This window comes from Sorghum bicolor, chromosome 3, assembly GCF_000003195.3.
Source record: "Sorghum bicolor cultivar BTx623 chromosome 3, Sorghum_bicolor_NCBIv3, whole genome shotgun sequence".
NCBI lineage: Eukaryota > Viridiplantae > Streptophyta > Magnoliopsida > Poales > Poaceae > Sorghum > Sorghum bicolor.
The window spans coordinates 61,973,277-61,989,081 of NC_012872.2; the positions used below are offsets into that span (position 1 = coordinate 61,973,277).

At 41.3% G+C, this 15,805-nt stretch overlaps 1 long non-coding RNA gene across 1 annotated transcript; it reads left to right on the forward strand.

Moving 5' to 3' along the window:
• LOC110434208 lies at positions 11,189-13,235 on the forward strand. The gene is made up of 3 exons (XR_002451679.1): positions 11,189-11,473; positions 12,297-12,487; positions 12,710-13,235. It is a non-coding gene; the product is annotated as an uncharacterized LOC110434208 (long non-coding RNA).

Genomic DNA, 15,805 nt, shown 5'->3' on the forward strand with positions numbered 1-15,805 from the left:
ATGCCATCCGACAAGTCCTAATTAAGGAACAACCGTGCCAGCTAGCTTAATTAGACAGGGTCAACCCAGCCTTCACCCAATTAACAAACCAATCGATCGAGCTTTTGACACGTTGTTCCTGATGCCCGCAGAGCAGTTTACACGTTCGTTCTCCTATTGGCATGGCTTCCAGATGTTCAAAGCTAGCTGCATGCATGCGCGTCCCTGGCCCTCTGGCCCGGCCTTATTTACTTTCTAATTTTTTACAAAAATTTCTTATCACATTAAATCTTGCAGAGTATTAAAATATAAATAAAAAATAACTAATTATATAGTTTCTTTATAATTTACTATATAATTTTTTAAACTACTTAATTTATAATTAGACCATAATTAATAAATAAAAAAAAGTGCTATGAAAGAAGAAAAAAATCGCGTACTTTTTTATCGGAGTAAAAAAAGCTGCAGAGTAGTAAACGAGAGGCCTAAGCCAGCTGGTCCGTTCTCGCGTTCCCCGTCGGCCGTCGCCGTCATATCGGAGTATGGGACGCGGACCATGTAGGGCTTGTTCCTTGCATTGCATCTGCCGCCAGCCCGCGCGCTCGTACGTAGCTGTAGCTAACCAAGGTTCAATTAATAATAAGCCGGCCAGTCGATTTCTCAAATTACTGTAGTACTGTACAACAACAAGAAGATTCAAGGACGGACTAGCTAGCGCTGCCCCGCGGGACGACGACACGGCACTCAGGCGCCGGAGGCCTGAGGGAATGAACTCAGCCGGGATGACCGATGATGGCGCGCGATGACCGATGATGGGGGCGATGATGATCGATGAGCCAGCGGAGTCGTCGCCGTCGCGTGTCGGAGCTGACCTGTGCTGTGCCACGCCATGCAGGCCAGCGAAGCCGTCATATGGAACGAAGAAACCGGGGTCCTTTTTGTTGGGCCAGAAGTTTCGGCGCTGCTCTGACTGAAGCAGCGGATGAGCGAAAGAGAAAGAGTCAACACACGACGCCCCGCCGTCGCCGCTCGCCGGCCCGTCGGCGTCGGGTCAACACGTACGTAGTTTTCCATGGATCGGGCTGGGCAGCTGGGAGAGTGCAACGATCGATATTTATCACTACTTGCTGGAGAGTAAACGTCGTCGTTGCATTAATTAGCAGCAGCGTTTCTCCACGAGGCCAGTCTCAATGCATAGTTTTATGGCACAGTTACCAAGACTGTAAACTTAACCGAGCCACAGAAGTTTCGTGGGGATAAAACTCATCTCTCATCTGATGAAACTCCTTCATTTAATGGCTCTGCCAAGTCAGCAATTTTGCTTATGTGGCACCCTATTTAATGTGCATGACACTCTCATGAAACATGTATTGAGACTGGCCTCAGGGCACTCCCAATGCAAGACTCTATCACAGAATCCAAGACAATTAATTACATATTATTTATGGTATTTTGCTGATGTGGCAGCATATTTATTGAAGAAAGAGGTAGAAAAAATAAGACTCCAAGTCTTATTTAGACTCTAAGTCCACATTATTCGAGATAATAAATAACTTTAGACTCCATGATAAAGTCTGCATTGTGAGTGCCCTGAGAAACCGAAGATATTTGAAGTTTCCTTCTCAACTGCGGTATTTCCCCTAAACCCTAAACCATATATATATATATATATTCAAACCGAAACTACTTATATATTGGAAACGAAGGGAATAGCGCACAGAGAGAGAATAACCGAAAAAAATGCATGCAATGCGTGCCTCGATCTCCGCCGTCTCAACAACGAACGATCCATCAACTCATGTCGACGACATCCGTTCTATACGTAATCCCAATTCATTGCACCCCAAAACCGCTATATTTCAGGCCCCGCAGCAGCGACGAAGGGTTGATTTCAAGTATGGACGCAGGGTTGTTTGTTAAGATTAAGGACACTAATTAAGTTTCAAGTTCAAACTTGGTGTTCGAGGCACTTGATGTTGATGTACGTAGACATGTAGTGTTTGGATCTTTACTTTTAGATTAGTTGCTTGATGTGAGTCAAGTCAATTGAAAGCACACACGTTTGGTTTACTCTTACCAAGTCAGCACAAGAGTGGCCCCAATTGGATGGGTTTTAATAAGAGTCTAGGATCTTAAAGAAATTGAATTGAACGAGTTCGGGTTTAAAACAGGTTGACAATATGCATAGGATGATTGGGACCCTCCCAGTGGATCATCCGTTGGCGTTGTGCACTGCTGACTCGATCTTGTTGTGGCCACGATACTCGAATCATCATATGATTCAATATGGAGCCTGTTCGTTTGAGTTTATCTGCTGAATATGTCAGCTATTTAACAATATTTTTCTCACAATAAATCAGCGAGCAATACTTATCGCCATAATTTTTCCCCTCAAAATATCATCTGATGGCCATGTTATTTTTTTGTGAGCAAAGAGAGAAACTTTATTAACTAGCTATCGACAAATTACAATTGACATTTAGGAAAGGCACGCATTGTCCTGGCTAAGCCACACAAAGAAGCTAAGGCATTTGCTACTTGATTGCACTCTTTCTTATTTTTACTTGGGAACACTTTTACTCGTTTATCAACTGAGTCAAACTTCTCACCTCCCATACAATTTGTCCAATCTCTAACCTATCCGCTAGTTGATTTTACAGTGAAGATATAACTCTTGTACAATCTGATTCAATTATTACCTAGGACAGACCCTAATAATGATTGTCCATTGAAGACCTTCAACAAAGGCAATGGCTTCAGCCTCAGCTCACTTCCACATTTTTCAAAGTATTTTCAGGCAGTAAAAATTACCATCTCGTTTCTATCTCTCGCAACTACGCGCACACGAGCTAGTCATGTTATTGATTGTGTGTTGAGTAGACAAGCTACTTGGTATCGTCATATGAGTGGTGTTTGTGTGGCCCATGGCGCATCATCTGGTATCAAGTGGAGCATGTCATTTTCTATCCATTGGAAAACCATCATGAACAAGACCACCTAATGATCTAGTGTGGAAATTCGCCGTATGATCCAGAGTGTCTATGTGGCACTCAATGTACCATCTGATAATAGGACGAATCATCTTGTGATGTCTATGTCTGCAGACCTTTGATGACTATGTCTGCGGACCTTTTCCATTCGCTACCGACCTCTTCACACTCTCTATATATATGTTCCCTATCTTATTTCGAGCTCTCTTGAACCCACAGTTGTGCTACACATATAGAGAGAGCTTGTGAAGGGTCTGAGTGAATTCGTTTAGCCTTTTATACATCATTCATACGCTACATGGTGGTATGCCGTTTCCTTAATCAAACGTCTATTTTCACTAGTGGACTGGAGCTTTTTACTAGCACCACTCATTTTTTCTAACGGTGGTTTGAAACAAGCAGGCCCCAATAGAATTACAAAGGTAAGTCCTCCCTTTCAAATCACCTGTACAAAAAAATATGTACCGGCAGTTCTTGTAACGAAGCCACTTGTGTAAATATGACTTTTCACATATCGTTTTCTTTAAGCAATCGTGGTTACTTAAGTGAATCACTAATATAAGTGAATCACTAATATAAATGTAAAATTTACACTAGTGGTTGTCTTTAATAAGCCGCTATTACATATTAATTTATACTCAATATCTTGCTAGATATAGAAATTTCATGCATGGGTTGTGCTTTGGTAGTAGTTTTTTGTCCTAGGGTTTTAATGCATGGTGTCTTAATTAGAAGATTGGGATTAGTGGTGTGTGCCTCTCAAAGTTGAGAAAAATAAGTTTTGCTAGAGACAGACGGTTTCGAAATTAGAAATGTTGCAAAATTTAGAACTTCTGGTATGGTACCACTTCTTATTTCTCATATTACAATTGTTATCATATTTTGCATTATTTGATATAAAATTTTACAATTGTTATCTAGATTTTTACATGCAGTAAACTATATTGTTTGCATTACAATAATTTTTAGTTTACTCAAAATAAATTACACTAATTTAAATTATAATCTAATAATTTAGAATGGACCTTTATTTATACCATTATAATTTTTGTACAGCTATGTGGCAGAACCTCCTGAATTAAGTGGCCCACATGCACCCATCATTGTCTCAAAGACTTCTGATCGACGTGCACGAGTTCCAAATGACTCAAGAAGTCTGTCGGGTGTCCTCGGGAAACCCGAATCATCCACGTTACATAAATTCCAGGATTTCCCTCATTAAGCATTGCAGTATTACAACATTTCATAGATAAGATAAATCAGAGTGAAAGCGGAAAGGGTACATAACATAGATTGAAACTTAAGTCCAAAGGTTACAAACCATAAGTATTACTACATAAAAGGTTCGGAACTTTATATTACATAAACCATAAGTCACACAACTTGCTTTACTTGCCCAAGGTCACACATCAGATTCATCATCATCACTCTCCTCCACGAGAGTGAAGAAACAACGACCATCAAAAGGTTGATCAAAAGGTTCACCTGCAACATGGGTTAATAAACCCTGAGTACAAAAGTACTCAACAAGACTTAACCGACTATAAAAGAGGTGAAGACTCAGGTATGCAGGCTATAGGGATTCAAGGTAAAGCTTTAGCAAGATCAAAGCATTTCTTTTGCATAGAAGCTTACTAAGATTAAAACCTACTTTCAAGTTTTAACTCAAGGTTATCATTTATGACTAACCAAATTATTATCAAACTTTCATAAGCAAACCATATCTTTCTTATACCAAAGATTCACTTATTACTACGATGATGGTGTGAGGATTGAGGCTCCATATCCGAGGAAACACGGCGATTCGAATCGATTAAACCCAGCTGGGGATTCAGTACCACACGACATATGTAGAACTTAATCTTGCATATGTCAATCTGTTTCTATAGATCCTCCCATACAAGAACGGGTCCAGCGTCACCCGAGAGTACAGTACACCACCATCCTACAGCCAATCTAGATGTTTCCCGGTCATCTCAGATCCGTAAGGTGGGTACACGCTACTCTCGCCATCTCTCCACTCCCAGTACGCGGTTAGCCGTTCTCAAGTATCGGAATAGCTATAGGTAAGGCTTACCATCGCATGTGGGTTGTACTCAAAGGTCTCAATCACAACAGGCCAACAACGGAACGGTCCTTAATCGACACAGTTGGAGACACTACTTTAAGACTCCATTCTTAAAGCAAGTCCACCGACCGGTCTCAAGTTGAAACATCATTGACCATAAAAGAATTCCACAACAACCCTTCAAACTTTCTCATTTGAAAACCTATCTAATAAGCAGGGCTAAGCATACTAAGTATTTTCATAAAATAAGTATCAAGGTTAATATGGAAATCATCAAGGTAGATAATGTAGCAAATAGGATTCACTCAACTCCTATTCACCTAATGCATCATATTAACTCAAGTGATATAAGTAACTTTATGAAAATACAAGGATAGGGTTTAATGTCCGGGGCTTGCCTTGGCCGGAAGGGAAGTTCGACAACTCAGCAAAACCCGAAGGATCCACAAACTCGGAAGCAACCCACTGAGGATCAGATTCCTCCGGAGCGTAGTCTATACGTAAAAGTGCATATGCATGATTATGAGATACTCATGGCATGATAAAGACAGGTTACATGTTCTTAGATGATAACAACAAACATAACTACCTCGAGTACAATTTACCTTCACGGTATAGTAACAACTAATTTAGCTATTAAAGCATAGATTACTACTAAGCAAGTTTTATCATCTTCATTAAGCAAGGTGGTGTAGTTATTAGACAACAAAGATTATTTATATGAAAAAGTCCATAACCAGGGATCATATTATGCCAAGTAACCACTGGTTGTCAATCAATCCAAAATATCACTCAAATCCTAAAGGGACTAATTATTCCTATTTCTTTTATAATCATTTTAAATAGCTTTATTAAGAAACAGAGTATACTTTATCAAAAAGAGGTGAAATTATTCATGGAGATAGATAACAGTAACACAAACTCACATGTCAAATTTCATAATTTTTGGACTTTTACAGAGAGCTAGATAAATCATCAAAGCTTCATTTATTAATTAAAGCATGGATTTAATTATCACAGAAAAGTTACTCAAAATACAAGTTTGATAATTTTTATATTAGCACAGACATATCATAAGATAGCATGTAAATTTTCATGAACATCAGAGCTATAGATTAAATATAGCAAAAATAACAAAACTAGCTACTGTTTAAATATAAACAAAAAGAAAAACACAAATCAAAAACCTACTGGGCTTTCAGCCCAGCTTGGCTCGGCCTGCTCGCGCAAAACTTGGCCCAGCCGGCCTCCCCTCGCGCGCGCTGGCAGTTTTGCAGAAAAGCCCTCGGCTTTCTTAGAAACAAACCCGCAGTCCAGCCAACTATTCACATGAGTCTATGGCTTTGCAACCAACCCCTTCCCTTTTCTCTTCTTCACAACCGCGAGGTCCCCGACGTCCCGGCTGTCCAGAGCGCGGCACTACGCGGCGGCGTGGGTTACGCCGGACAACTCCGGCCACCCCGAACCAAACTGAGGCGAGCACGAGCATCAGCAAGACACCCGCAACCGAACGAGCTAGAAAACCCGAACTCTACTGCTCTAGCGAGCTCTGGCCACGAGCGGCGGCGGACATGGCCGCGGCGGTGCTTACGCCGATGACCCTGGACCGGTAGGGATAGGATGAAGAGGTCAGGAAGCATCGGCATCTCACCCTGAGTGTGTTGACGCAGAGAGAAGGAGCGGAGAACAACCGGGTGATACTCGTCCACGCGACCAGCGACTCCGGCGGCGAGCTCCGACGAAGAAGATGATGTTCCGGCGACAGCTGTGAAGCAACGGAGGAAAGAACGAGCCGATGAGCATCACGGGGTCATGTTGAAGCAAAGACGAGAGAAAGAGAGAGCAGAGAGTTGCCCGGATGGGCTGACCACGACGAGCTTGACCACGGTGGCGCTCTGTCGCCGGCGGAAAGGAGAACGGTGAATTCCGGTGCTCTGGTGCGAAAGAGGAAAGAAGGATGGGTTCTGGAGATGCGCAAGGAAGTAACAAAGATATGCCCACGGTGAATTTGGATATGGATCAACCGTCACGGGGAATTTTGGATTTGGGTGAAAAGTTGTCCGTCGGTGCTCCGGTGGCAATCGGCGTCGGTGAGCGCAAGAGGAAGGGACACGTCGCGCTCCACTTCGCCAGCAGCTGCTTCACCTTGCCACAGACGCGAGCACGTGCCTGGACGAGGTGAAACGGTGGTTCACGCGCTGGCAAACGCCGATCCAAGCTCGGCGGTCCACCGCCATGAACAGAGACCGAGCTTATCCCCCTCTTTCTGTCCTTTTGCAAAAAACGACCAAACTTTGAATAGAAGCCAAATTTTTGCCAAAATAAAACTTGTTCAGAATTTTGAATGCTACAAAACATCTTTAAGGTTCCAAGACTGATTTTAAATGGAAAGGGATGAATTTGATCCAAACAGTCTGAAACCCAAATCTCAAATTGGGAAAAAAATTCAAATTTTGATTTAGAGCAGATTAGAAATTCCAAAATTACTTTTGATTTTTCAAAACAACTTGAAAAACTCCCAACATGAAAGTTGTTCAACTTTTTGAGATCTACAACTTTTATGTTGGCCACTTTTCAAAATTCCAATTAGATTTTGAATTGGAGATTCAAATTGGAAAAGGGGACAATTTCTGGAAAACTGTATTTTCAAAATTACTTTGAATTTTGTACTGAAACTTCAAAAACTCAAAACACCAAAGTTGTACATCTTGACAAGATCTACAACTTTGCTTTTGAACTGAACTTCAAATTTTGCTTAGTTTTTAGATTGCACAAAAAGGGGCAAATCTAGGGTTTTAAAATTAGGGTTTCCCCCCTTAAGCTCTCGGAAAACTTTCACCCAAGGGTTTTAAACTTAAACATACCTCATCCACTAAACACAAGCATAAAATTTAAACTTGTTTTTATTGAATGCATGTCCAGGTTATCATCTTAAATGAAATGCCGGTGCATATGATGACATGTCACGTTTTAGTTTGCTTAACACCAGAGTGTTACAAGCTAAACGTTGAAAGGCCTCTGTGGATGTATGAGTTCTCAAGATTAGATTGGTCATACCAGTTGGAGTTTAAAATGTTTATTGATGCAGCTAAGAGGCATGCATGCAGATAGAAGATGAATCACATATATTGTTCGTGTATTGGCTGCAAAAATCTTATTATATTTGAGGATGCAACCTAGATCAGTTCTCATTTGCTTTATCGGGGATTTATAAAAGATTACTTGATTTGGAAAAAAAACATGGAGAGGGTAGTTCCATGCCTTGTGCAGCTGGAAAACTTTGTTGTAATCACACTTGGGTGTTATGACTATGGTGGATCTATAATTGTTTCTGTGGAACTGCCTTTACAGTTTTCATGCATGTAGAAATTGTGTGTGATTTTTATTTATAATTGCCTCAGATCTATGTCCGTGGATCTATAATTGTTTTTGGAACTGCCATTACAGTTTTCATCCATGTAGAAATTACTTGTTATTTCTATTTATAATTGCCTCATATCTATGTCCTGCGAAAGCTATAAATTCTGGTTCCCGACCAAAAGTTCTAAAGGTGAGAAGTCTTAGCGCCAAATTTTGAATTATTAAAACTATTTCCAGTGGCAAATTCTCGTACAAAAACACAGTATCACTAGTGCTCCTTCAAATAAATTGCTAATATTTAATGCATTCACACATGCGGTTCGCTCACGAAGCCACATGGGTGAACATCTTTTCACCGGCGGCACTGTTATAAAGACCGTTTGTGTAAACTAAATTCTCACAGATGGTTCCCATAAGCAACCGCTTGTGAAAATAGCACTTGTAGTGCCGGTTTCCTTACGTGGACTGCTTGTGAATAAGGCTTTTGTAGTGGCGGTTGGTTTATGTAAACCGCCATGAAATTGTGTTTATAGTGTCGCATCTCAACAAACCGCCTGTAGAGTTAATTATTTACACTGGCCTATGCCACTGGAACTGTCACTACAATTGTTTGCTGTGCCCTAGTGTTTGCTCATTTAAGTGCTTGTTTAAACCGAATAATGGTTAAATGGTAAGTCACAAACTCTTTAGTGTTTACCGTTTAGTGCTCATTTAAAAATATGGTTTTTGGTATTTTCATATTTTTCCGAGTTAAACAAATTTTCTAGCAATTTTGTAATACTAAATCATATTTTAGTAATTTTAAATACATATTTATTCCAAAAAAAATATCTGGATATTTTTTATAAAAAAACTATTTCTGCATATTTAAAGGTATATTGATGTGCATACAGCATCATATATATTTCGATCATTGTTGGTTTGAGGAAATAAAGTTTTCTTACACTGTATCTGCTCTATGCAAATTAGCGCGTAGCATCCTTCTGTCATGTACCGAACACAGTTTATACTCGAGACCTCTTTATACTCGAGTCATAAGCAGCAGTTGAAAAATGAAGCTAGGAAAGGCCCGCATAATGTCACGCAATACTGATAGGCCCAAGTATATTCCAGCTCGAGGCCCCCGACCGAATAATGCACAAGCTCCCGTCAGTAAAATGGGCCACACTTTCTTGCTTACCTGGGCCTTGTTCTCCTAAAGAAATAAATAAATTTAATTAAGGAAGAAGTCCACTTTAGGTCCCTCAACTTTTGCAAAAGTCTGTTTTTTATCCCTGAACTTCAAAACCGGGTAAAATATATCCCTCAATTTTTGAAACCATGCATATTACGTCCCTGACATGGTTATGAGCGGTTTTGAAGGCAGTTTTGTCTTTTTCATTTTTATTTATTTTGGCTGAATATTTGTAAAATTATAGTAAATCACATAAAATTCATAAAATAGTAAATCTGATTTTGTTGGACTCCAGATAAGTAGATCTACATAGTGAACATATAATATAGTATGCTTTAGTACAAATTTTTTATTGTAGCTTTAGAACTATTATTTCTATAATTAATTAGAATAATTCATAGCTATAGTTTGTATGGTCCAATTGTGGTGAATTTTTTATATTAGACTAATTATTATATGTTTAAACTATGGTAAAAAATTCATACTCATTAGTTCATGTATAACTTAGTTATAGATTTATTATAATTTAACAAGCATAAACCTAAATAAATCTATAACTAAGTAATACATGATTCAATGAGTATAAAATTTTTACTATAACTCAAACATAGAATAATTAGCTCACCATATAAATTTCATCACAATTAGACCATAGAAAATGTAGCTATAATTAGTCTAATTAATTACAGAAAAACATAGATCTAAAGATGCATCAAAAAAATTTGTACTAGAGCATACTATATTATATATTCAATGTGTAGATCTAGTGATCTGAAGTCCAACAAAATTGAGTTTTTTATTTTATGATTTTTATGTGATTTACTGTGAGTTTTCAAAAAAATTCAGCCAAAATAAATAAAAAGAAAAAGATAAAACCGCTTTCAAAACCAGGTCAAGGATGTAATGTGCACGGTTTAAAAGTTGAGGGATGTATTTTGTCCGGTTTTAGAGTTCAGAGATGAAAATCAGACTTTCGCGAAAGTTGAGGGACTTAAAGTAGACTTTTTCCTTTAATTAAACAAAAAGTGAGGCAGGCCATCATTTAGGCGCAGCACGAAGATTTGTTGGCCCATGAAAAGTAGCCTATATCAACCCAAACGAATGAATTAGAGGTGACCGCTCCAAAATTCCACACTCTACATCTCCATTTGGCCATTCACTCTAAAAAAGCGGACTATCAAGTCTCGCTCTCTGTATCCTATTGAATTATATTTTGTTGGTACTAATACTAACTTGAATTTTGATAAGATTTTTTCTTGATTTTTGAGAATTAAACAAATCAACATTTTTCTTTCTTTCTTTCTTTCTTTCTTTCTTTCAAACTGCTCCTATTTCCATTACAGTTAACGGTGCATCTTTGTAGACTGTTTTAGACAATCTCCTACTATATTTTTATATTATAACTAAAAAGACAGACAATTGTTTCGTATGATAATCATTGGTGTGTCGCTCTACATTCGGTGCGATCTCATGCCCACACGAGATCCAATCCTATGCTCAGCAAAGATCCACTCCCATATCCCCCAATCATGCTCGAACGATTGCGCCCTCCAATCATGCCCCATGCCCTTGCCGATCGCACACTCTCCCTTCGCTCGCCCATGCCGCAGCCTCCTCTCCCTCCTAGTCGCACCCGAGCTGTCGTTGCCCTCACGATCTCAACGCGTCACCCTCGCCCCTCACACGCTTGGACGCCCATGCCACCATCTCCACGTCCCATCATGATAGGCACTCAAGTCTCCAGTGCCCAGCTGGATGCGTTGTCGTGTCCACGTATGGAGTGCCCAGCAGGCTCCACACTACCGCCTGCACAACCTTCCCTGCTGGCTCCGCACTCTCCACGCTGCCTCCACGACCTGCCCCATTGACGGCAAGAGCTGTACGGTGACAAGCCTACAATAGGTATACCCACCCCTTCTCTTCCTCTTTCATTTGGTATTCGGATCTGATCTAATCTAATTACAAGTGTATACAAGTATTATGCTTACAACTTTGATCCCTTTCATAGGATTATTAGTCTTATACATGTGCACACTTAATGCCCTTTAGCGGATCCGCGCCCACGATTCTATAAGATTTGATCTACTTTGCTTTGAATGTTTTCAACCTTTGTGCTCTTCATCCTTTTATCTTGCCTTTGTGCTGTGTGAAACCAAGCATTTGGCTATCTGTATTCGGATCTGATCCAATCCAACTACAAGTGTATACATGTATTAAGACTACTAACTTTGATCCCTTCCTAAGACAATTAAGCGTACATGTGCCGCTAGTTGTGGTCTCCACTTTTGTCTTTAGTTAACTAGGTCTGAAATAACCTTACGAAATGACACCATCACTGCTATGTTGTCTGTTTATGTCGCTACGTTGTTCGTCAATGTGCACAACACACCTGCTTACCCTTAGCTAGATATGAACATAGTGTTTTCGTTGTGCTTGATTTTTTGTTTCAGTAGAGATTTCTTCCTGCATAATATATGCACAATGTGATTTATAATTTTCTGGTAAACAACTGAAATTTCTTAGTTCCTGACACTCAGAGGAAATAGTTCAATACTATTGGGAAATTTGTATTACAGTTGTATTTGAGATGGGTTAACCTAACTGATTTTTATGTGGACATCTAGTTAAATTAAAAGTGCAGCCGAGACATTTCTTACTTTAAAACATTATAAGATTTGGATATTTTAGTTCTGAATTTTTAATGTCCTAAGTTGATTGCTTGTAGCCTGGTATGAGCGACAATCTGTTCATCAATGGCTAAACTTATTAAAGGGAGGTCAAAGCCGTTGCTGGACTTCACCGACAACATCACCGGAGAGCCCTGTCCCTGATGGCCGGCGAGAACGTGCCTAGATCCTCAACTTCTTGGGCGGTGGCGTTTCTGGACTTCGTCGACAACATCAACGGAGAGCCAGAGTAAGGACGTGCCTAGTACATTGATATTTTATTTTGTGTCCACTTTTTATCCTGTGTAGCACCTTGATAGTCGAGTTTCAACTATGCACATTTTTTTGAGATGCTAAGCATCAGATTTTTTTTGGAACATTGCAACATAGTCTTTTAGCTAATGAGGGTACCAAAGCTATCTTTCTCTTTTTTATTTTTTTCAGTCTGAAACGAACCTATCTGATTCTGCAGCATACCTTTAGAATTTGGTTTCAAGCGGAGCAAAAGCTACAGAGGGTACCAAAGCTATCTTTCATTGTTCATTTTTGTCAAACAAAGTAAAATATGAGCATTTTCTGCTTGTCAAAGGAGGCCCACATGCTTGCGCGCAACAGTGAGTAGTACTGATTTTTCATATATCCCTAATGACCATCACTCTGATACAGTTTGGTTCTTTTAGAAAGGCAGAATAGACCAATATATTTTCCATAATATAATTATTGTCCTCTCAACAACTTGGTACCTAATATCTTAATACCTAATTTACTCAGGATGGGTTAGGCATGATGAAGACATTCTGTTCCAAGTGTGAGCTAGTAAAGTTTTCTTGTTATCATGGAGGCGGTTGTACTCCCTCCATACTAGAAATACATGACGTTTAGGACATAATTGTGCTTACCAAGGAGTCATTAATTAGGGGGTAATCTTTCGGTTTTGCTCTTATTAAATAGAGGCACGGGTGTACCCCAGACATGAAACATTCTTTGTTCTAATGGTTATCGGGGCTGGTGTCAAGGCGCTTGTTGGCGAGGGCGGGGGTTCGATTCCTGTGGCTTTACGCCTTTTTTTACTTGGCTGTGATTTTGTATGGCGCTGTAGGCGCATTTGGGCGCGACGTTTGGCTGGGTTTTGCTGCTGGCGCGCGCGGCACTAGGCGTGTTTGGGCGCAACGTTTGGGCAGGTGGCGCGCGCGGCACTGTGGAACGAGGCTGCGACCAAGACGCGCGTCCGTGGATCGAGGCGGAAGACAGAAGGCCAAGGGTAGTGCAGTCCATCTGAACTTTATAGGCGCATTTGGGCGCGACGTTTGGCTGGGTTTTGCTGCTGGCGCGCGCGGCACTAGGCGTGTTTGGGCGCAACGTTTGGGCAGGTGGCGCGCGCGGCACTGTGGAACGAGGCTGCGACCAAGACGCGCGTCCGTGGATCGAGGCGGAAGACAGAAGGCCAAGGGTAGTGCAGTCCATCTGAACTTTTCTGAGCCTACAGCGTCATTCTTTGTGAAACTAGGGAGGAAGTCCAAAACGTCACTTAATCCGGGTATGGTCAGACCAGCAATCCAGGCTCAACAGAGGGCTGGTATAGAGATAGCCAGGGGCTTCAGACTTCTTGAATGCCCTCATCTTCTTTTCCTTCATCCGTGTGTATTGTCCTCCAGTAATAGTCTTTCATCGTTGGTCATCTCTTACCAAGCAGCTTGGCGGAAATCCGCAGCATGGCTCTCATCCCATCGGTGCTTCTTTGTCCATCTCCAGAAATAAGCCTGCCTAATAACCCATGAGTGCACACGCAAAACATATGATAGAAGCAGGATTCCTGAGCAGTTTCCCATTGAAACAAGCTTGGAGAAGCACGCAGACTAGCCAGATTTGTCATGGCTGAGTGGAAGGATAGCGTGTGAACAGGGAAGACGTGTTCTACTGAAGCTATTGGATTCTAGCGGTGATTTCTACCTTTTTTTTAAGGAAGAGATTTCTACGTGTTGCATGCCAAAATATCGATGTTACGTTGAGTATACCGAGTCATATAGAGATCATTGTTCTTATCCCCAATATGTTTCTTTGCCCTCGCCAGCCCATCTCTTGCCTTGCCTGCCAAAGCCAAGCAGGTTTTGCCGTAACTGTTTGGTTCCATGTATATGCAGTTTCTTTCTTCCTCCTTCAGTTGGTCGATCAGGGTCCTTAGGCCCGTTTTCCATCCAAAATTTTTTCGTCCATCCCATCAAATCTTTGGACATATGCATGGAACATTAAATGTACATAAAAAAATAAACTAATTACACAGTTTGATTGAAAAACGTGAGACGAATCTTTTAAACCTAGTTACTCCATGATTAGCCTTAAGTGCTACAGTAACTCACATGTGCTAATGATAGATTAATTATGCTTAATAGATTTGTCTTGTAGTTTCCTGATGAGTTATGTAATTTGTTTTTTTATTAGTTTCTAAAAATCCCTCCCGACATTCTTCCGACACATCCGATGTGACACCTAAAAAATTTTCATCTCCAATCTAAACAGGACCTAGAAAGCTCGATTCTGGAGGCCTAAGGCTCCATCTGACTCTGAGAGGCACGAGCTTTGATCCAGATCGTGGTGCGAGCTCAATTTGTTGTTGCCTGACTCCATTTTGGGTGCGTCCTAATTCAAACGTTGGCCGTTGGTCGTTCGATCAGACGATCAGCGGACCGGCAGTCGCCGTAGAGTGCCGCCGATCCGACATGACGGGTGGTTTCCTCGTGAAGTGTGGGGATAGGATCCGAGACACGGACCGGTGGATCCATGTTAGGCCTGGTTTAGGTCGTAAAAATTTTGGTTTTTTTGACCACCGTAGCATTTTCGTTTTTATTTGATAAACATTGTCCAATCATAGAGTAACTAGACTCAAAAGATTCATCTTACAAATTACAAATAAACTGTGTAATTAGTTTTTATTTTCGTTTATATTTAATGCTCCATGCATGCAACTAAAGATTCGATATGACGGAGAATATTAAAAATTTTTGTGAACTATAAAAAGGCCTAAAAACTGTGGAATAGAAAGTCATACGTAAAAATATGGTTCATCTGCTGAGATGCCCTCCTCCACGTCGAAAAGGCACGGCCGGGCCTGTCGGTTTCTCGCCCTCAAGCCTCGCCGCCTCAGGCCAGTGCGCGTCGAATCCATCCATCCACACCCGCCACGGCACCACCGCGCCCGCGAAACAAAAACGAAGCGAGTGTACCGCGACGAACATTCAGACAGACACCCCCGGCGAGGCGATTGGCCCCGTCCCCGCACCGCACCGCACCGCACCCGACGATCGGGACGCCGGGGCGCGCAACGTGGCCGCGCGGGGAGGAGGCGACCTGTCAACAACACTAGCGTCCGCGCGCCCCCCGCCAGGGTTGCTTTCCATTGGGCCACCGTTTCCGTGGGCCTGCAGGCGGCGCGCGTCTTGCTGTCCGCGCCGGGCACAAATGGATTCAGGCGGTTGGTTGGCTATAGCACGGGCACCTGCGCTGCTGCATCTGCTAGTCCATGATACATCTCTTTCAGTGACATGATCTGTGCTGGCCTGATACAGGTGCG